Raw genomic sequence first — 24,209 nt, forward strand, 5'->3', positions numbered from 1 at the left:
TCACCAGTGGCTTGTAGATCACTTCTGAGAGATAAGCCAATGTTCTTCCTCCAATCTCTCCTGTTTCGACGGCTTCAGCGGCTTTAGCTCGAGCTTCTTGAGAAGCCCTGTGTTCTTCCTCCTTTATACAGTCAAATGAGCATTTTTAAAATGCAAAATCAAATATCATATGGATAAAGAAACAAAAACAAAAATACTTTTATTATATGGTTTAACAAATTATATTACATGAAAACAATTACCTTCCTATGATATCCATGCATGTATACTCGTCATGAGGAAAAAGGTATCTCATATCAACTCTCCCTGCTATTATCTAAAGCAAAAGAAACTTAAAAAAAAAAGCATATAAAAATAGAGCAAAATGCCGTTTTCGTCCTTGAGATTTGGCCAGTTTTGCGACTTTCGCCCAAAGGTTTGTTTTTCCGCATCTTGATCCAAAAAGTTTGAAATCTTGTCATCTTTATCCAACTCATTAACTCCATCCATTTTATATAACATTAAGTCATGGGTATTTTACCTTTTTTAGACATTTTTTGTTATGATTAAAGGGTTTGGGAGGGGAGAAAGTCAATAAAGGTGGATCATTATTTCTTATAGTGTCTTTTATTTTAAAGGCAAGATCTCAAACCTTTTGGATCCATATGCAGAAAAACAAACCTTTGGATAGAAGTCGCAAAAGTGACCAAACCTCAAGTACGAAAATGACATTTTACTCTAACCTCAAGGACGAAAATGGCAGTTTAAACTATGACAGAAATCACTAAATAATATTTGTTACATTCGACAAATTTACCCAGCTTCATTAAATCATACCTCACATATGATTTAGAATTGTTGCGCGTATGATTTAATAATACAAACTAAAATACATCAGATAGAAACAAATATTGATCATTTTCCTTGTATAAAACGGTTTTAACTCGAACCTATTTGAACCAAGAACCGATACTGATCACCTTTGACCAAACCCAAACCTGATTTTTGCACCTCTAGCTGGGTCTTGGGGAGTGTTATCTTCATTATACGTGGTGTAAATTTGTAAATATCCAATTCTCACGCGTTATTCACAAATTACATAATGATAAACGAGATGAATCTATAAGAAATACAAATGAAATGTCAAATCCACCCCCAAACATCCAACTACTTAGACCATCGCATCCGTAGTGGTCCACACCTAGGGGCGTGGATCCATCTGATTTATCAACGATGTGGCGTGGCTTCTGCAGCTGTCAGACAAGGCAAGTCTTAACTCTTACTGTCTACCCTAAAGCATGGTTGATTCAATCCAGTTTGTATTTTTAACCACTAATAATGTTTTCACAAACAAACCGAAATTTGTTAAGAGATTACCAACAACTATTTTTTGTCTAAAAAAGGAAAATGAGAAAACCCTCTAAAAGGGTTAGCAAAAGGAATTGTTGTAGTTTGTGGTTTGGTCCTTTTTTTTAAGCCTTGTTCTAATAAAGTTTGCTTAAAAAAAGCAAAAGGAATGATGTTGATAATTATGACAATGCAAAACATCTCATGTAACTTGTGACCACAAATGAATGTAGTGAATCACAAGAAATTGCCACGAAATCTTGAAACTTCTTATATTTGTTAATCATTTCTTATATTCAATAGAGTTAATTACATAGTTAATCCCTATGGTTTGCACAAAACAACATATTTAGGTATTAATAGTTTAAAATCATTTTCTATGATATTTACTTTTCATTTTATAACGTTTGGAGGTATTAAGTTCTTGGGTATTAACATAGTTAGTCCCTGTGGTTTGCACAAAATAACATATTTAGGTACTAATAGAATGTGATTTTAAGCCTCCAAATAACGTTAATACCTCCAAACGTTACAAAATGAAAGGTTAATACCCTAGAATGTGATTTTAAACTATTAATACCTAAGTGCATGTTTGGCTAAGCTTTTCCAACAAACTTATTGACTTATTGACTTAATAAAAAAGCCAATAAAGAGTTTTAGTGTTTGGCAAACACAAAAGTCCTTTTTAAAATGACTTTTTGAATAGAAGGAAAATGAGTTTCTGAGAAGTTAACATGTTATGATTTCTTGATCAGCTTATGACTTTTCAAACTTCAAATTACCAAATTACCCCTTATAACACTCCTTTTAGTCATTTTACATCAATAAGCTAAGCCAAACAATTTTAAAAAAACAACTTATTGACTTGTTGGTTTTCCCCACCACATAAGCTAATCCAAACACTTTTTTTAAAAACTCATTTTCAAAAAGTCATTTTCCCAAAAGTCCTTTTTCTCAAAAGTCCTTTTTAACTCAAACTAGGGTTAAGACCCGCCCGCGTTGCGACGCGGGTACATCGTAAACATTGAATGAATTAGTCCAAACGATATATGATGCATTAACCATATGAAAACACACATTTCGACGTATCCAGTTGAGCTCAGTGTAACCTGTATAAGCATTGTGATTGAATCAAACGTAAACTAAATGGAATTCATATCGAACAATCATAACGTATTATATGTGACCCAACTCATACATAGAAAAACGTAACGGGTATGAAGGAAAATATACACATGTGATCGAAAGGGATTAATTAGATGTCACACCCCCATTTCCACGTGTCACCGGTGGGCCCGGTGTGGGGTACAGTGACGTAGTTGGCATCGTCATAGACAATCAACACAATATAATAATGCACAGCGGAAGCAGAATAGAAACATTTCAACTTTTAAATAAAGTGTAATAATAAATATCACAGTAGTTGAAATGGATCCACAGGCGGATCAAATAAAAATAGAAATAAATAGTTCAACAGATAAATGTCGTCCGAGTTTGCGAGACTATTGTGGACGCTCTCTAGGAAACAGCCAGCCTATTTCCGTATAGTACCTGCACTTAATCTTTTGGGAAAAATACGTCAGTTTACACTGGTAAATACAAATCGACTGACTCATTTTGAAAATGATTGAAAATTGATTTAAATGCACAAGGCATAAATATTTTTATTAACTTGGGATAATTATATAATATAAACTTGTGAACGAATTACATGCACTTATATCTCTGGTGGCCCGGGATCTACTGTCCGGGCTAGAGATTTAATTGACACACCACATCAAAGAGTTATACACGACGGGTGTACGCCTACACCCCGTGCTCTGGTCGTGGCCATCTCGTAAGATAATGCCAAGGATATCCGGGACACGGTCAACAACCCCCCAAAGCCTTTTAAGTAAGACAAAACTGTTTAAACGAAGTCGCACAAGCTATTCAAGACTGAACACCTATAAGGAGCAGGACTTGTGCGCCCGATCAAGCGGTATTTTAAATACCGTACCCCAAGCCCGTATAGGGAAAATAAGTCAAAATGTATTTACCTGAGCAAGTATAAGTCACAAACGATAAGTGGTGGTAGCTTTTACCGGGCTTCCTAATCTGGAACAAAGGTTTATAATCAACCTATTAGATTCCTAACGGCCTTTTATTTAAGCTTAAGCTTTGACCGGTTAGTTTTAGGAATGATACGGTTTACGCACGATTAAGCGAAAGACCGGATAGAATGTGATTTAGACCCGACAAGTTTGAATACTTGTATAATATGGGTATACTAAATACATTCTGGATTTTTGAAGTAAAAATGATATCGTTTGACCCGTGTTGGTCAATTTACGCAAACTAGTTACGTAAACCGACCCGAACGCGAAAAGGGCGATACGGGTAGCCAAAAGATTCAAATGCAAGTTCCCTGAGATAATATGCTTAAAATATGATATTATATCAGTAAGTTATGTTCTATATTGCCCGGAATAGTTTTAAACCCAATTTATGCCTTAGAAGGGCATTTTGGTCATTTAAAAGATAATAAAAGGATAAAATTAGAAATCTGAGTTTCGGGTCTGGTTCATACAGTAAATATACTTAATATAACATATTATATCAGTAGGGTATGACCCATATACCAAATATATCATTTAAAACCAAACTATGCATCGTAGGGGCAATTTAGTAATTTCACAAGGGCTAAAAATGCCAAAACTGGAAACCTGGGTTCAAAATATTATACTTACTGTTATTATATGAAAATATGTAATTTACATCAGTAGGTATAAGTCTTATAGGTTTAAAACAAGTACAACGCTTACTATGCGCTTAGAACGCTAAATATGCGATTTAAGGGCGTTTTCGGGTTTTCAAATAAAATCTGAGATTTTTATATTTCCAGAATACTTAAAATAATTTATTCATCATATAAAATCAGTAGGAAAAGGTTTCGGGTCAAAAGGATGTGTAAAACTCATTTTATGGCTAAAACGGTCAAAACCGACATAAGCCGAAATGACTAGGAGAACTAGGATCCGTTCAGCCAAAAGTTAATTAAAAATCATCAAAATTCCCAGAATATTATATTACTTCTGTTGGTAAAAGTTTTGTACCAAAACGTGGCCAGAAACGGGTTCTATGCGAAAAGGGCCGTTTATGTAAATTTATAATATAGTTTTACGCTAATGGCCATAACTCACAATCTGGACCACCAACTGATCCGAAATTTTCGGTGCAAGTTCATATATTAAAAATAAAGATTTCTATCCTTTCACTTTTCCAAAAAATCCCGTTTTAAATCAAAAAGGGCAAAATAGTCAACTTTATGCATAAACCGGAAACATACATTCGAATAGGCTAAACATAGACTCAATCAAGGAAAATTCCAGAAAGTTTAACTAAAATAAAAATAGTCAAAAATACTTTCCAATACAGATCTCGAACATGCATGTATGAATCCGAATCGATAGTCTACGAAATAATCGTTTTACAAGACTTTCGGTTCCGATTCGTGGCTATACTATAGATTGTCGAGTTGATGATGATTAAAACACCTTCTTATATATATTACAAGTTATTTTCAATGATCAATCAGGTTGCATGTCATCTATATCATTAATCATGTCATTTTTCACAAAAATCGCTTCTGTTGACTTTTTAGAAATAGGTTTGACTCGACATTAAGCATGCATGTAGTGGGAATCAGTTAGTAACCTTTAGAGGGTTTGTTTCCCACATAAATACCAATCTATAACAAGTTTCAATTCGAGAAATTACTGAAAGAAATCCGTTTAATCAGAAAGTCAAAGGTTATGAACACCCAGTTTGACTTTTAGCAATAACCAAAGCAAAAACGGATTATAGAACGAATTGAAGGCTTACAATGGTCCTAAAGATGTTTAGTGGACACTAGAAGTCGGCCTTGATGATCAGATTATCTCCAGAGAACTTGCTTGAAGGTTCTTGAATGTTGAGCACTTTGGTTACTAGGAAAAATGATCAAGAAATGATCAATAATCTGATTTAAAGCCAAATTTTCAAGGTTCCTGTAGTAGTAGCCATGCAAGGCTTGTTATTGGTGCAATTGGAGGTGCAATGAGCTGTATCCAACCCAAAATCGGACTCAAAATGACCCAAATACGAATTCTGCACGCTGGGCAACCCACGCGGCCCGCTTGGGCTTTCCCAGGCGGGTCGCCTGACCCTTGTTTCAGCCAAACAACTTTCCAATGTTGACAGCTTTGACCCCTGAACTTGTACGCGATGTTTCGGCTACTTTTCTCGACCCGTAAACCCCCAAACTTGGTTTCTAAGAACCTTAGGACTTTTACCAACATGGTAATGCCCTCGGATAACTTTGCGCTCAACCGAAAAGCCCTGAATTCGACGTTGACGCTTTTAGTCCCTTAAGTACGGTTTTGGCCATAACTTTCTCATACGTTGACGAAACTTCATGAAATTTTTACCACATATTCTAGTGAGTATATATTAGCTATACAAAGCTTCGGGTCTGCCAAAAGTTCACTCAGAGGTATAAATTGAACATGTTGACACTTTTGGCCCCTATAGTTTACAATACTTCACTTTCGTGCAATTTCCGCGTCGTATGATCCATGAACCATCCGTTAAAGGTTATAAACATTATGTGGGGTTATCATAGAGTCTATTTATCCATTGTTGACACTTTGGACCCTTACGTTCCATAGTTTTCACTGTTTGTCACTTTTAGTCCCTCTAAAGTATGTTTTCACATAACGGAACCTTATGACACGTGTCAAGACTTTATTGGACGAAATTTTTTCGAGGTGTTACATCCTCACCCCCTTAAAAGAAATCTCGACCCCGAGATTTATTCAACAAATGGGGATATTTCTCTTGCATCGTGGATTCCACTTCCCACGTGTATTCGGGACCTCTACGGGCATCCCACTTGACCTTAACAATAGGCACGTGCTTCCTTCGAAGCTTCTTTACCTGTCGATCCTCTATCGACAAAGGTTTTTCCACAAATTTTAGACTTTCGTCTATGTGTATATCTGTATGCGGTATAACCAGTGAATCGTCAGCGAAACACTTCTTCAAATTACAGATGTGAAACACATTATGAATGGCACTAAGCTCTTCAGGCAAGTTTAACTTGTAAGCGACTGCCCCGACACGTTCGATTATCTCGAAAGGTCCTATATATCTCGGGCTCAGCTTGCCTTTCTTTCCAAATCTCATCACACCTTTCCAAGGTGATACTTTGAGCAACACTTTTTCACCCACATCAAAGTGAAAATCTTTGCGCTTAGGATCCGCATAACTTTTCTGCCTATCCCTGGCAGCTTTCAAACGATCACGGATCTGAACGATCTTGTCTGTCGTCTCAAAGACGATATCTGGTCCAGACAACTGGACATCTCCAACTTCTGCCCAACAAATGGGCGATCTACACTTTCTACCGTATAGGGCCTCAAAAGGCGCAGCCTTTATGCTGGAATGGTAGCTATTGTTGTAGGAGAATTCAATTAGCGGTAGGTTCTTATCCCAACTACCACCTAAATCAATCGCACATGCACGAAGCATGTCTTCCAAGGTTTGAATAGTACGCTCACTCTGACCATCAGTCTGAGGATGATAAGCCGTACTAAAATTCAAACGAGTGCCCAACGACTGTTGGAAACTCTTCCAAAAATGCGACGTATACCTCGTATCTCTATCAGAAATGATAGATACAGGTATACCATGCAATGCTACAATCTTATCGACGTATAATTGAGCTAACATATCTGAGCTATACGTCTCTTTGATGGGTAGAAAATGAGCTGACTTAGTCAGTCTATCAACTATGACCCATATGGTATCATTTCCCTTTTTCGTCTTCGGCAACTTGGTGATAAAATCCATTGTCACCATTTCCCATTTCCATTTGGGAATTTCAGGCTGCTGAAGCAAACCTGACGGTTTCTGATGCTCAGCCTTGACTTGCGCACAAGTCAAACATTTGGCTACATGCTCAGCTACTGACTTCTTCAAACCAATCCACCAGTAGTTTGACTTCAAATCCTGGTACATCTTATCAGCTCCAGGATGAACTGAGTATTTAGAGCTGTGGGCTTCCTGAAGGATAACATCCCGAAGTCCTCCATATACTGGAACCCATATTCGTCCGTTTAGGCGTAGCATTCCATCTTTATCGCAGGATAACTGCTCCTCAGTTACTCCTAACTTTTCTGTAGGATAGTTAGCTTCCAGCACAGCTTCCTTCTGTGCAGCTAATACCCTTTCATTCAAATTATTTCTTATCTCAATGCGCTTGGCATTGATTCTGATCGGTTTTACCCTTTCCTTTCTGCTTAAGGCGTCGGCAACCACATTTGCCTTGCCTGGATGGTATCTGATCTCACAGTCATAATCATTCAAGGTTTCCATCCATCGCCTTTGACGCATGTTCAATTCCTTCTGATTGAACAAGTGCTGAAGACTCTTGTGATCTGAATAAATGATACACTTGGTTCCATACAAGTAATGTCTCCATAGCTTCAGAGCAAATACAACTGCACCCAACTCCAAATCGTGGGTGGTGTAGTTCTTCTCATGCACCTTGAGTTGTCGTGAAGCGTAGGCAATGACTTTGCCTTTCTGCATGAGTACACAGCCCATGCCAGTATGTGATGCGTCACAGTACACCACAAATTCCTCTATTCCATCGGGCAATGTCAATACTGGTGCATTGCTTAACTTCTTCTTCAAGATATCAAAGGATTCCTGCTGCTTAGGGCCCCAATCAAACTTAATCTTCTTACGGGTTAATGAGGTTAGGGGCGCAGCAATCCTTGAGAAGTTCTCGATAAATCGCCTATAATATCCTGCCAATCCAAGGAAACTGCGAATTTCCGTAGGCGTCTTCGGCTCCTGCCAGTTCATGACTGCTTCGACTTTGGCGGGATCTACTTGGATACCGCGCTCGCTTACAACATGTCCAAGGAATTGGACTTCTCGAAGCCAAAATTCACACTTCGAGAATTTGGCATAAAGCTTCTCTTGATTCAAAAGTTTGAGAATACAACGAAGGTGTTTCTCATGGTCAGCTTGGCTCTTCGAATAGATAAGGATGTCGTCAATAAAGACGATAACGAACTTATCTAAATAAGGTTTGCAGACGCGATTCATGAGATCCATGAATGCGGCTGGTGCGTTAGTGAGCCCAAACGGCATCACTAGGAACTCGTAATGTCCATAACGAGTCCTAAACGCGGTCTTGTGTACGTCTTCCTCCTTGACCTTCAACTGATGATAACCTGACCTGAGGTCAATCTTTGAGAAGTAGCTTGCTCCTTGCAGTTGATCGAATAGATCATCGATCCTGGGTAACGGATACCGATTCTTGATAGTGACCTTATTAAGCTCACGGTAATCGATGCACAGACGCATCGAACCATCCTTCTTTTTAACGAACAAGATTGGCGCTCCCCAAGGAGACGAGCTAGGTCTAATAAAACCTTTGGCTAAAAGCTCATCCAACTGCGTCCTCAACTCCTTCATCTCCGTTGGTGCCAATCTGTATGGTGCTCTTGCTACAGGTGCTGCACCTGGAATAATATCTATCCGAAACTCTACTTGCCTATCCGGTGGCAAACCGGGTAGTTCTTCAGGAAACACTTCAGGATACTCCGAGATAACAGGAATATCTTCAATCTTCGGCTTCGGCTCATCAATGGTAACTTGTGCCATATAAATGACACATCCCTTCTGCATGCATCTGGATGCTTTGAGCATGGACACTTGCTCCGGCAATCCATGCTGGGTATCTCCTTGAATAGTAAGTGACTCACCAGACGGAGTCTTCACTATCACCTGCTTTCTATTGCACAGAATCTGGGCTTGGTTACTCGACAGCCAATCCATGCCTATCACTATGTCGAATCCAGCTAACTTAAAGGGAAGCAAGGATAACGGGAAGGAATGATTCCTAATGGATATAACACATCCATCTAGAACAGTCGAGGCGGTTTCTAAGGTTCCATCGGCTAATTCCACCTCATATTTCACGCTTAAGGTTTTAACAGGAAGGTTCAACAATTTACAAAACTTATCATCTACAAACGACTTATCAGCCCCCGAATCAAACAAAACTCTAGCAAAAATATCGTTTACAAGAAACGTACCGGTGATGACGTTATCATCAAGGACTGCTTCCTTTGCGTCCATTTTGAAGACTCTCGCATTAGTCTTCTTCCCTTCCTCGGCCTTCTTTGCAAACTTCGGGCAGTTGGGCCGAATATGACCTTTTTCGTTGCAACCAAAACAGGTTGCATCCTTCATCTTCTTGCAATCCACAGCTTTATGGTCTGTGGACTTGCAGATCCCACAACGTTTCTCGAAAGACTGGGATTTCGTTTCCAACCGACACCTCCCAAAATGGTGCCTCCTGCAGATCTTGCATCTGGGTTTCTCACCCGACTGATGATCACTTTTCCTAGACCCCGACCCTTTCCTGTGGTCGTTGTTCCCTCTATGTCGCTTTTCAGATCTTCGTGAGGTGTCATCCTCACGTTTTCGTTTGTTCTCCTCAGAGTTCTTCATGGCTCTCAATCTAACCACGTCTTGAGTGAGGGAGAGGGATAGATCTGCTACGGATCTAAATGTAGTGGGTCTTGAAGCTTTGACGCTGGCTTTGATCTCCGGTGCCAGACCCCCAATGAATCGAGCAATCCTACGCGGCTCCGGGGTCACCAAGTAAGGCACTAAACGAGACAGCGTGTTGAACGTAGTAAGATACGCTTGACAATCGAGGTTCTTCATGACTAAGGATACAAAATCCGATTCAATTCGCTCGACCTCGTGCTGCGGACAGAAGTTCTCTTTAATCAGGGCCACAAACTGTTCCCATGACAACCCGTACAGTGTGGCCTTACCGGCAGCTTGTAGGAGTGACTTCCACCATGCTAACGCATCTCCCTTAAATGACTGGGACACGTACTTCACGACGTCCCTATCAGCACACCCGCTGATATCAACCACAGTATCCATCTCGTCAATCCACGTCATACAATCGACGGCTCCCTTTTCCCCAGTGAAATCTCTGGGCTTGCAGGATACAAAATACTTGTACGTACAGGACCTGCTGTACGTGTCATGTTTCAGCTTAATCTCCTGCTTTGGGACGCTGCTGTGGTTGGAGGAGTGATTATCATCCTCAACTTTCTTTGGCTCACTCTTTTTAGAGGGTGGCTTACTATGAGCCTCAGAATGAGTCTTGGGCTTTGCGTGCGTTTCTGTTCGGGTCCTACTCCGAGTACCACTAGATTCCTTGAACTGCCGATCCATAGCCTTGGCGACAGCATTATCTATCAGTGCTTGCAATTCTGCACCGGTAACGTGAATCTTTGCATTATCTGAGTGTTCCCCAGAATGACTGTTGGTTTCCTCCGATTTGGCCATCGTAGCTTTAAGCTACAATAAAGGACAAGGTCTAATTTAGAACCTAACAGTTTTATCGTCCTAGACGATTTATTAACCATGGTATCAAAAACCTTAGCAGTTAATTTTAATAAATTTCATTCAAGCTCTTATTAGCAATCAAGGAATGAAATTATATATATTGGCACCATAGGCCTAGTCACATGGACAATTACTAAATTACAAATTTAGATTTTTATAGGACTATAAATTGTATAATTAAACAAATAATCCTTTGCTAGACAGAGAGTCATAAACCACAACTGTCATTATATAACATAGTTATAACCCGTAGGTATCAAGCCGTTAATAGACTTGTGTACAGATAAAATCTGTAGATATTTCTTTACTAGGCAGGGAGTCATAGACCACAACTGCCACTATATGACATAGTCATAACCCGAAGGTATCAAGTCATTAATAGACTTGTATACAGATAAAATCTGTAGATAATTCTTTACTAGGCAGGGAGTCATAGACCACAACTGCCACTATATGACATAGTCACAACCCGTAGGTATCAAGTCATTAATAGACTTGTATACAGATAAAATCTGTAGATAATTTATTAAAAAGGGTGGCTTGTGTGATTCTACAGATCACGCTTAGCCAGAATGTTAACATGTTCTCAGATGTTAACAGGGAGTTGAATCCTTTCAACCAGGTTTTACCATCATGGCCAGGCCTGTTAATAAGGCATTCAAGCTAGGTTATACCTTACTAAGATTCTTATAAAATGGCAAATCAAATAAAAATTGATATTTTCCATTATTTTATTATTATATTCATGTATATAAATAAAATGAGAAATTCAAATTTAACCATTTCAAATTTCAAATAAAATACCAGTACATATTTGCCCTAAACGGGACTTTGAAATAACATGGATAACATAAATAACATGAATAACAGGCCCGCGCAGGGGCTAAACAAGTACAACAATAACAAAATAAAATAAAACAAACCTACGCAGGGGTTAACAGGATAACATACCCACGCAGGGGTAGAATAAGATAGATATACCCACGCAGGGGTAAGGTACTGGAATAAATGTCCACGCAGGGACATGAGTACATGAAATGATAATCGAAGGATTCAACGATCCTTCTTGCTCTTACCCTTGAGCAAATTGAATACCTTCTGGAACATGCCACGGTTGTGACGGCGATCATTTTGCATCTCCCGTCGCATGCTATCGATCCCATGCAGGATCTCCTGAACCTGCGGCGGCGACATCATAGGCGCCGGTGGTGGTGGCTGGTAGTGCTGCGGCTGGTAAGGCTGCGGCTGCGGTGGCTGCTGGTAACCCGGAGGGTAACCAAAAGTAGACTGCCCAGCAGTCCAAGTGTCTCCCAATGGACCGCTAGGAGGGAGTGAGCTGTAGTTCACAGCTTGCCAATAAGGGTCTCCCGTGTAATCATAACCATGAGGAAATACATGCTCGAACGGGTTGAACTGAGCGGCACTAGCATAAGCCGGAATCGGCTCTCCAAAATTCTGCGGCGGCAGAGGCGGGATCGGAACAGAAGTAACCTCCGATACGGGATGCTGAGACTCCCCTGTCTCAGACTCCCCGGGTAGAGACGTGTAGCGGCTGCTACTAACACGTGGAGGGGTGCCTATGCGAATCCCTCCGCGCGTAGACATGCGCGCATTCCTCCTAGGCCTCTGAGGCGGAGGAGGTAAGACTGGTGGCGGCGGTGGCGACGGAGTGATCACGTCGCGCCACAGGGCCTCAGATAGGTCCTGCGGTAATGGCGGCTGCTGCTGAAGCTGCTGCGAGTGGTGCTGCGAGTGCACCGGCGAACCATGGAGCGATTGAAGCATCGGAGTACCATGGAGTGATTGAAGCATAGGAGAGTTGTGGCTAGGGGTGAAGTACCAATCATGCTGCTTAAACCTCTCCTGGAAGCTGTCCCCACCATTATAGGGTGATCCCCTAAATGGCGACCCATCCGATATCTCAATCGGATGGTTAGGCGTACCTGATGGTGGTAGCGACGGGTCCGTATCCTCGTCTACGTCCATCTCGTGCTCTCCCGGAAAATGGTCCTCCGGCCCGAGTGGGTTGTGGTCCACTGGCTCCTCCACATAAGCATTAGGGTTATATAAACCCTGGTAGGCTGGCGCTGGATACTGGTGCGGTGACTGGTGCAAGGGTATGTACGATCCATGCGAACCATGGGGCCCGTTCTCCGAATGGGGCCCAAACGAGTGGGGTAATGACGGAGAAGTGCTCGCGGAAACCGAATGCCTAGCAGGCTCGGCAAAAGACCTCCAAAGGTCGTTGGCGGCTGTGTTGTGTGTAGCAGATGGAGCCCGCCTATGCGAGGGACCAGCCTCATGATCGTGCGATGTAGGAAATCCTCCACGACCTCTCATCCTTGGCGGCATCCTGATCCTGTCAAAAGTCAAACAAGTTGCACAACAAAATATATAAGACAATGCAATAATAAATAAAAATAAATTAAACGAAAAGTTGAACATTTCCTAAGTTCCTTGTCTAGACTCGAAAATCGAGGAATGTGCAATTGTGTAACTGAGACTAAACACATTAGGATAGTGTTTAATTCACTCAGCGTTGGCTCTGATACCAACCTGTCACACCCCCATTTCCACGTGTCACCGGTGGGCCCGGTGTGGGGTACAGTGACGTAGTTGGCATCGTCATAGACAATCAACACAATATAATAATGCACAGCGGAAGCAGAATAGAAACATTTCAACTTTTAAATAAAGTGTAATAATAAATATCACAGTAGTTGAAATGGATCCACAGGCGGATCAAATAAAAACAGAAATAAATAGTTCAACAGATAAATGTCGTCCGAGTTTGCGAGACTATTGTGGACGCTCTCTAGGAAACAGCCAGCCTATTTCCGTATAGTACCTGCACTTAATCTTTTGGGAAAAATACGTCAGTTTACACTGGTAAATACAAATCGACTGACTCATTTTGAAAATGATTGAAAATTGATTTAAATGCACAAGGCATAAATATTTTTATTAACTTGGGATAATTATATAATATAAACTTGTGAACGAATTACATGCACTTATATCTCTGGTGGCCCGGGATCTACTGTCCGGGCTAGAGATTTAATTGACACACCACATCAAAGAGTTATACACGACGGGTGTACGCCTACACCCCGTGCTCTGGTCGTGGCCATCTCGTAAGATAATGCCAAGGATATCCGGGACACGGTCAACAACCCCCCAAAGCCTTTTAAGTAAGACAAAACTGTTTAAACGAAGTCGCACAAGCTATTCAAGACTGAACACCTATAAGGAGCAGGACTTGTGCGCCCGATCAAGCGGTATTTTAAATACCGTACCCCAAGCCCGTATAGGGAAAATAAGTCAAAATGTATTTACCTGAGCAAGTATAAGTCACAAACGATAAGTGGTGGTAGCTTTTACCGGGCTTCCTAATCTGGAACAAAGGTTTATAATTAACCTATTAGATTCCTAACGGCCTTTTATTTAAGCTTAAGCTTTGACCGGTTAGTTTTAGGAATGATACGGTTTACGCACGATTAAGCGAAAGACCGGATAGAATGTGATTTAGACCCGACAAGTTTGAATACTTGTATAATATGGGTATACTAAATACATTCTGGATTTTTGAAGTAAAAATGATATCGTTTGACCCGTGTTGGTCAATTTACGCAAACTAGTTACGTAAACCGACCCGAACGCGAAAAGGGCGATACGGGTAGCCAAAAGATTCAAATGCAAGTTCCCTGAGATAATATGCTTAAAATATGATATTATATCAGTAAGTTATGTTCTATATTGCCCGGAATAGTTTTAAACCCAATTTATGCCTTAGAAGGGCATTTTGGTCATTTAAAAGATAATAAAAGGATAAAATTAGAAATCTGAGTTTCGGGTCTGGTTCATACAGTAAATATACTTAATATAACATATTATATCAGTAGGGTATGACCCATATACCAAATATATCATTTAAAACCAAACTATGCATCGTAGGGGCAATTTAGTAATTTCACAAGGGCTAAAAATGCCAAAACTGGAAACCTGGGTTCAAAATATTATACTTACTGTTATTATATGAAAATATGTAATTTACATCAGTAGGTATAAGTCTTATAGGTTTAAAACAAGTACAACGCTTACTATGCGCTTAGAACGCTAAATATGCGATTTAAGGGCGTTTTCGGGTTTTCAAATAAAATCTGAGATTTTTATATTTCCAGAATACTTAAAATAATTTATTCATCATATAAAATCAGTAGGAAAAGGTTTCGGGTCAAAAGGATGTGTAAAACTCATTTTATGGCTAAAACGGTCAAAACCGACATAAGCCGAAATGACTAGGAGAACTAGGATCCGTTCAGCCAAAAGTTAATTAAAAATCATCAAAATTCCCAGAATATTATATTACTTCTGTTGGTAAAAGTTTTGTACCAAAACGTGGCCAGAAACGGGTTCTATGCGAAAAGGGCCGTTTATGTAAATTTATAATATAGTTTTACGCTAATGGCCATAACTCACAATCTGGACCACCAACTGATCCGAAATTTTCGGTGCAAGTTCATATATTAAAAATAAAGATTTCTATCCTTTCACTTTTCCAAAAAATCCCGTTTTAAATCAAAAAGGACAAAATAGTCAACTTTATGCATAAACCGGAAACATACATTCGAATAGGCTAAACATAGACTCAATCAAGGAAAATTCCAGAAAGTTTAACTAAAATAAAAATAGTCAAAAATACTTTCCAATACAGATCTCGAACATGCATGTATGAATCCGAATCGATAGTCTACGAAATAATCGTTTTACAAGACTTTCGGTTCCGATTCGTGGCTATACTATAGATTGTCGAGTTGATGATGATTAAAACACCTTCTTATATATATTACAAGTTATTTTCAATGATCAATCAGGTTGCATGTCATCTATATCATTAATCATGTCATTTTTCACAAAAATCGCTTCTGTTGACTTTTTAGAAATAGGTTTGACTCGACATTAAGCATGCATGTAGTGGGAATCAGTTAGTAACCTTTAGAGGGTTTGTTTCCCACATAAATACCAATCTATAACAAGTTTCAATTCGAGAAATTACTGAAAGAAATCCGTTTAATCAGAAAGTCAAAGGTTATGAACACCCAGTTTGACTTTTAGCAATAACCAAAGCAAAAACGGATTATAGAACGAATTGAAGGCTTACAATGGTCCTAAAGATGTTTAGTGGACACTAGAAGTCGGCCTTGATGATCAGATTATCTCCAGAGAACTTGCTTGAAGGTTCTTGAATGTTGAGCACTTTGGTTACTAGGAAAAATGATCAAGAAATGATCAATAATCTGATTTAAAGCCAAATTTTCAAGGTTCCTGTAGTAGTAGCCATGCAAGGCTTGTTATTGGTGCAATTGGAGGTGCAATGAGCTGTATCCAACCCAAAATCGGACTCAAAATGACCCAAATACGAATTCTGCACGCTGGGCAACCCACGCGGCCCGCTTGGGCTTTCCCAGGCGGGTCGCCTGACCCTTGTTTCAGCCAAACAACTTTCCAATGTTGACAGCTTTGACCCCTGAACTTGTACGCGATGTTTCGGCTACTTTTCTCGACCCGTAAACCCCCAAACTTGGTTTCTAAGAACCTTAGGACTTTTACCAACATGGTAATGCCCTCGGATAACTTTGCGCTCAACCGAAAAGCCCTGAATTCGACGTTGACGCTTTTAGTCCCTTAAGTACGGTTTTGGCCATAACTTTCTCATACGTTGACGAAACTTCATGAAATTTTTACCACATATTCTAGTGAGTATATATTAGCTATACAAAGCTTCGGGTCTGCCAAAAGTTCACTCAGAGGTATAAATTGAACATGTTGACACTTTTGGCCCCTATAGTTTACAATACTTCACTTTCGTGCAATTTCCGCGTCGTATGATCCATGAACCATCCGTTAAAGGTTATAAACATTATGTGGGGTTATCATAGAGTCTATTTATCCATTGTTGACACTTTGGACCCTTACGTTCCATAGTTTTCACTGTTTGTCACTTTTAGTCCCTCTAAAGTATGTTTTCACATAACGGAACCTTATGACACGTGTCAAGACTTTATTGGACGAAATTTTTTCGAGGTGTTACATTAGAGCTTTCGGAAAAATGAGAGAAAAAGAAACCATAATTTGACTCCACTCGGTTCGAAAAAAACTTTACGAAACATACATAAAATAAATGCGAAAACATATTATATTTGACCTGAATCATTTCCAAAAAAAAAAAATTACGCTGAAACGTAGAACAACTTGAATTTATACCAAAACGTACATAAAAATATGCACGTAAAAATGGTTTCGTTAAACGAAAACGTATTATATTTGATCTTACTCGTCTATAAAAAAAGTTTACGTCGGAATGTAGAACAAATCATATTTATACATACCCGTACATAAAGTATGCACGTACAAAGTAGTTTTTATGTAAAGGAAGTATAGGGGTAAACCGAAACAAAATATTAGTAAATAAATTAATAGGTTAAAAGTGCTCGTAAAACCATGCAAAGTAGCACCAATGCCACAACAACATCGACTCTCAACATCGTAAAAATAAAATAGATAAAATGGTAAAAATTACATTGAACGAAAAAGAGACGAAAATCGTTGAACCATGCACACCCGTTACAGTGTCTTAATGCGAAGAAATTAACCAGAAACGTAAAACGTACAAAATAATAAATTAGTCGATCTAGGACCCGCCCATTGCAGGGAAGTTTTCAAAAGAGAAAAAATGGACATGTTGCGACGTGTCTGTCAAATATGAAAAAATAGAGAAAAAACGTTGAACCTCACATGCACGCTACGACATGTTAACTCGTAAATTTTAGAACGAAACATAAAACGAAACACTTACAAAAGACAAAAAATATGGGGGACCAAAGTTGTAAATAATAAAGTGTTTGTGTTAAATTATAAAAGATGAAAAAGTTTGAGTTAAAAGTAAAAAATTTTAATTTCAAATGGGTTAAAATGTAAAAGTAAAAACTTTAAGGTTGAAAGTGAAAAATAATGTTTTTTTTTTTTTTGAAAAAGACCCTAAGCATAGAGTACAAGTAATGATGCACAAGAAATTTGCTAATTTATATATGGAATAATAAGCTTAGCAAAACATGCCCTAAGTATGTTGTTACTTTGCACAAAGCACATTTCTATTAAAGTACTGAATAGTCAAATATAATTGTTTTTTTACCATGGCAAACCGAACCGATATATTAAAGCAACTTCGAACCAGAACCAATAATCACTTTTATGGTTTTCGATATAAATTACAATGGAATGGAGTTTTTCTCGCTATAGAGTATCTTTTTTTACATCGTAAACAATATCGAGGGCCAACATGACGTACCGCTACCATGAAAAGTAGAATTTATATCGTCTGAACAATATTAGTACCAATTATCGTTTTTATCTCTTTCTGTTGCTATACCAAGTATTGGTAATGTACCAACGCCGTAATAAACCGAACTGATACCGATCAAATTCCCGCCATAACGCTCGTAATAATTCCACTAGTTGTAATTAAAAGAAAGTTAATGACTTAAAACAAAAGAGTCAAAATGTTGACATTTTTTTATTTAAAATTAGGTTCATAGATCTTTTAAACTACTTCATTATTACATTATTTTGTTTTTATACATACTTACATATATATTTACGGGATGTATATAATGTAATACATATTATTTATATTATTTTATCATATTTTTATATACAATAATAGGTTTTATACATATCTTTATATACAATAATAGTAATTATACAAATACTAGGTTATAACCCGGGAACTTCCCGGGCAGGAAAAATTAATTTATATTGTTATATTGTTTTGAATGGAAAGTTATAGTTGAAATAAAAATGGTCAAGCCTTAATCCATAAACATCCCCTAATTCCACATTCATTTTGCTTGTTTGCCACACAATATTATCATGAATGAATGATGATTTTCATACGATTTTGACGAGATGAAAATATAAAGTAACTTTTAAGGTACTTGCTTAAAAGATTTGACATTTTTAACTTGATTCAAACTTTGCTAAAAAATTCAATTAATCAATGGTAAAATATTATGCATTGCGATTACTACAATAAAAAGCTCACTTCGATATCTCATACGGTTACTACACAAGAGGAAAAGGCTCACTTTGAAATCTTATTAGTATTATTATGATTGCATTTGTTATTAACATTATAACTATTATTATTTTGGACTTGTGGTACATTCACAATTTGTTTCCTGTAAAATAAACAAAGATTTCTTATTTAAAAATAATTATGATTACTTATTGTTATCACGTGACAATAATCTTCTTTTATTTTTTTAACGACAAAACAGACTTTATTCAACACCAAAACTACTTGGCAAGAAACTAAGCAATACAGAGACAAACACCCAGCACTGTCTAAACACACTGAAACAAAACAAATGGACATCATCCTCTACAAAAAAAAAGAAAAAAAAAGGAAGTAACCATAATCAATATCACTGAAACTACTCAAGTTTGTAAGTGTGATCCCATGCAGCTTAGAGCGATTCAGAACCCACCAAAACGTTAATGTCTTCAATCAGATTCAAGGTAGAAGGATTGACTCTAAACACCTCATTCGTAGTTACCCAAAGCTTCCAAAAATAGTCATCAAAAACACCTCATAGACTATCTTTTTTTTCCAATAGGCATGTCCAATCCCCATCCGTAATCCAGCATTTGAGAGACCGATAAATAGATGTCAGGATAGGAATTTTTAGCCAAACACAAACCTGCCACCAAACAGTTTTGTCTAAAATGCAAGATATGAAGAGATGGTTTGCCGTCTCTAAGTATATGCCGCATCTTGAACACAAGCCATCCCCAACGAAGATCCCTCTAGTCCGGATTGTTAAAACATGAAACAGGCTGTTTCAGCAAACCTAACCTGTTCCGGACGGTTCTAGGCGTCTTTCTCCCAAACTGTAGTAACCAGGTCAGCCCAAACTTCTGGTTAAGATAGGCTAAACCTGACTGTGAACATCCCTAAATTCTCTACAAAGAAACCGAAAACTACAGTTCATAGATCACTTTTCTAACTCCAATGCAATTAGAAACCGAATAAAAGATTCAAAAGCAGTAAAGCACCATATCAACAAAAAAAACTAATAGAATTACGAGGAAGAACTTAGGCGAAGGAGCATAAGTAAAAGCTATATCAAACCAGAGCTGTAGAGATATAAAAACAACATATGACAATTAAATTGTAATGAATAAAAAAACCCTATAGCCAAGAAATACCATATTTATCCTCTGTAAATTACTATAAATTATTAGCACTATTACACACAATATCACAAGCAACATGTAATTAAAACAATTAGCATTCAAAATTATTATACATTCATACATACCAGGTTGATATTTTGGAAAAAAAAAACATATTTAATAAGAAAAGAATAGAGAAAACAAAGCCCTAATTTCCAACAATAATGTTATCATCTAGCATCTTTATCCGAACTCGGCCCTTTAACAATAAGTATACCTATTGAGAAAGATACTTCAATAAACGTATAAACTTGGTCTAATCATTGTCATAGTCAAGTCTATGGTTAAAAAATCATTTTCTATTTTACATAGAGAGAGAGAGAGAGAGAGAGAGAGAGAGAAACATAAAAACACTAATGTATATACTTGAGAATCTTTAGTTACATTCATTTTGAAATATTAACTGATTATAGGTAGTTGTAACAATATATCATCTGGTTTCATTTGTGGATTTGTCTTGTATAAAAGTCACAATGAATAAAGTCACCCAAAATGAAAGTGAAAAGAACATATCTGTTTTTTTTAATTAAATGCTTTGGTGGTGAAAAATCAATTTGAAAACCTTTTGATGGTGAATTATGACAATTTGAGTTGGCGAGATCTATACCGGCTACACCCCCGTTATCAGTCCATATGAGCCTCAGGTTGGTTTCAAATTGCTAGGGTTCATCCGTTAACACAAAAGGCCCAATATAATGTGTAACCTAACAAATCTTAGCCCCAAAATCAGCATCCTTACCTTGATTTCCGTTGGATTTGAAGTCCCAAACAACCATATTAGACACCAGCTCTTAGTCAGAATCGAATATCAATTTCATAGGGAAGTGAAAACCTAATTTTGAGTCAGGTTAACAAAAATCAAATCATATCAAAGAAAATAATAAACCTAACAAAAAAACTTACCAAACACGTATGGTTGAAATCGGAAATCTGAGATAAGGTGTATCAAAGAAGCATCAATTTTGGGGTTAACGATGGGGTTAGAGTTTACAAAACAATAGTATAAGATTTGAATGCCTAATAATGAAACTGATGAAATTAGAGTTAGAGATACACATACCTTGATCTTGAGACACGAAGACGCTACGCTTAAAGAATTGGGGTTTGTGATGTTGCATCGTGAAGAAGGAGATGTTGCTTCAATTAGGTTCACCGATTTGGGAACGATTTTTGTTAGATCTTGGTCGCCTAAAAGTCGGCTTCACGAACTCCGTCGTCATCAATCTTCAAAGGTTCCACCACCAATGTTGTGTGTGGTTGTTTTGAGGGAGATGGATTTTGTGTGGTAATCGTCGAGTGTGAGGGAGGCGGAGATGGTGACGGCTAGGGTTACTCCAGAGAAAAAAAAAAGGAAGAGAATGACGAATGAGAGGTGTTTAGGGTTTTTGTTTCAGGTGATGATAAGGAAAAGAATGACTCAACACCAGTAACACCGTCACCACCTCTTCACATACCTTTGGTTTCCGGCTCTCTCTCCCTCTCTATACCAACGCAGTAGGGACAATGTTAGATTTGAAAAGAGGAGTGTATGGGGACGTGGGGATAAGCAGTGGAAATTCAAAAACTGAATCTTTTGGAAGGACCGCCCATTCTGATATAGAATTTATAAAAAAGAAAAAAAATGAAAGAACTGGGAATTGAGAGAGAAAGTAGAGATTTGAAATTCAAAACCTCTATTTCAAATTTCAAAATTCAAAAGCAAGAGGAGAACATGATCTGAAAAGAGGAGCAGAGGGAAAGAAGAGAAAAGGGAAAGGTGGGTGACCAGGCTTTTGGCTTCACATGACAGAGACAGAGGGTGTTTTTTTTTACTGTGTTAATTAGGTTTTATAAAAAAAAAACAAAAAAACCAGAAAATGACACATAGGATTAGGAGAAGGGAGAAGTTGACACATAGGAAAGAGATAAGGGAGAGGGCTTGAGAGGTTGACATGTGTTTAGGGGGAATGTGGGGGCGCCAAGTGGCAAAACCTAGTTCTTTTATTAGAGATAGAGATTTTTAAAACAATTAATAAAAAGTATATAAATAAAAAGTTCGTTTAAGCTCGAGGGCCGACTTGAGCTAAAATAGTTAAGCTCGGGTTTGAACTCATTTAAGCTTAGCTAGATTCCAGTTTCTAACGAGCCGCTCGACTCGTTATATTTTAAAGATTGATAACATAAAATAAAAAAAAATATTCCTTAATTTATAAAATGATGTTTCTTTACAAAAGTCAGATCTAGCGTGCTACAAACGATGCATCAACCCCGCCACATAAGCATATTGTAGGTCCCTTTTGTCGGAGGATGACGAACCTCAAACCTTGTTATACTAACCCACTAGCGAGTGCGGAATCCAAGCTAGCAAGCAAACCGGGATGAAACAAGTATAAAGCACAACACACACGGGTTCACCGATTAACACAACTTGTATTAATGCAAATGAAGGTTTCGGTTACAAGCACAATGTTTACAAATATAACTTGCAAACTCTCAAATGGTGTGTGTGAGTTCTGGACAGAATGCTCTCAAGAAACTCTCTATCTCTCGGTATCTTTCTGTCTGTGTATCTCTAACAAGTCTCATGAACTCAACACAATGCATGGGTATTTATACCCATACATAGTAGGTCTTGTCCGAAGGATCCGATAGATGGTCCGAAGGATCATCTATCGATGACATGATGTTCGAATGATCAGCAATGACCTCGAAGGATGATCCTTCGAGGTCTAACAATCGAAGCATATCTTTCGAGTACCTCGAAGGATCAACAGTATCCTTCGAGGAGCTATCCTTCGAGACAGACAACTACTTTCTAACTGTTTGACCAAGTCAAACCGGAGGGTGGTTGACTTGGTCAACTTACAGACTTAGAACATCGTTTATATACAGACCGAATACAGACAAAGTACAGACACAAGTGCACCAACAAACTCCCCCTTGGCTGTAGCTTTGTCTTTATCTTCTATAGTTGTAGACTCGTCTCGAACTTCGACGGTCTTTGGTCTTCGAGTTCTCAAAACTCTGATGTCCTTTCAAGTCTTCATTGTCGGAGAATCTTCAAAGTCTTCACGTCTTGAAAGCAGAGAGTGTATCAACAAACTACCCATATCATGTAGGAAGTGTGTTGACAAACTCCCCCTTAACATAAGCTCCCCTTTGAGTTATGCTCGTGAAAAGACTTTATCTTTATGAAGTGAGATCCTTGTGGTGTTGATGATGGCCAGCGGCAACTCGATCATCTTCATCTTTTGAGCGCCTTCTCGTCGTGTCTTCATTCCAAGGCTTGTCATCGACCATGTTCTCCTAGCCTTTAGAATCTGCACATGCAAGAAATCTAAACGCGTAATGAGAACAACTGCTTGGAATATAGTATAAACAAATGACACACGAATGACCATGTCACAATCAAACACCGTCCGACAGTTTGAAAGTTTAATAAATTTGTCAATTTTAGTTTTTAACTTTCAAACATGCAAATTTTTGACCGTTTATGAAGATTTAGTCAATTCGGTTTTCGTTCAGGTTTCAGGTAACGAAGACTCGAGCTCCAACATCGTACGATCGAAAATAAAGCAGAAATAAAATCTTTTTGGCTTTTACAAAGTTTATATTAAAACACACCTAAAATCTTTTTGGTATTTTTGAAATTAAAAGACAACAATTTAAAATCTTTTGAGTGTTATCAAACGACATCACCGCTAATGTCGTGCTGATATGCACCAAACGACGAAACTGTTTAAAAGAAACACAATAAAGGTTAAGCAGTAAATAAATAAATATATACAAACATTCTTTTTGCGAGTTTCGAGGGTAAGAGAATCATATCAGTGTACGGTCATGCCAAAACACTCTTGTTGTTCAGTTAGTTAACATTAAGATAAGCATCCTATAACAATTATCGGTATTGTTGTCCACTTAAGCTCAACTTATCAGATGTAATCATGCCGAGGGGATACGTTAAGGTATGATTTATACTTACCGACCGGTGTTCATCCACATCACGACACATTCCCGTATCAAGGTATGCACGAGGGTTCATCTTACCGGTGAGTATACCGATTATCATCTGTTTGACCGTATAAACTGTGAGATACTCACTTATTTAGATTTGAAAACAAGCCCTTTGTGATATAATCACT

The sequence above is a fragment of the Helianthus annuus genome, chromosome 15 (genome assembly GCF_002127325.2).
Source record: "Helianthus annuus cultivar XRQ/B chromosome 15, HanXRQr2.0-SUNRISE, whole genome shotgun sequence".
Classification (NCBI taxonomy): Eukaryota; Viridiplantae; Streptophyta; class Magnoliopsida; order Asterales; family Asteraceae; genus Helianthus; species Helianthus annuus.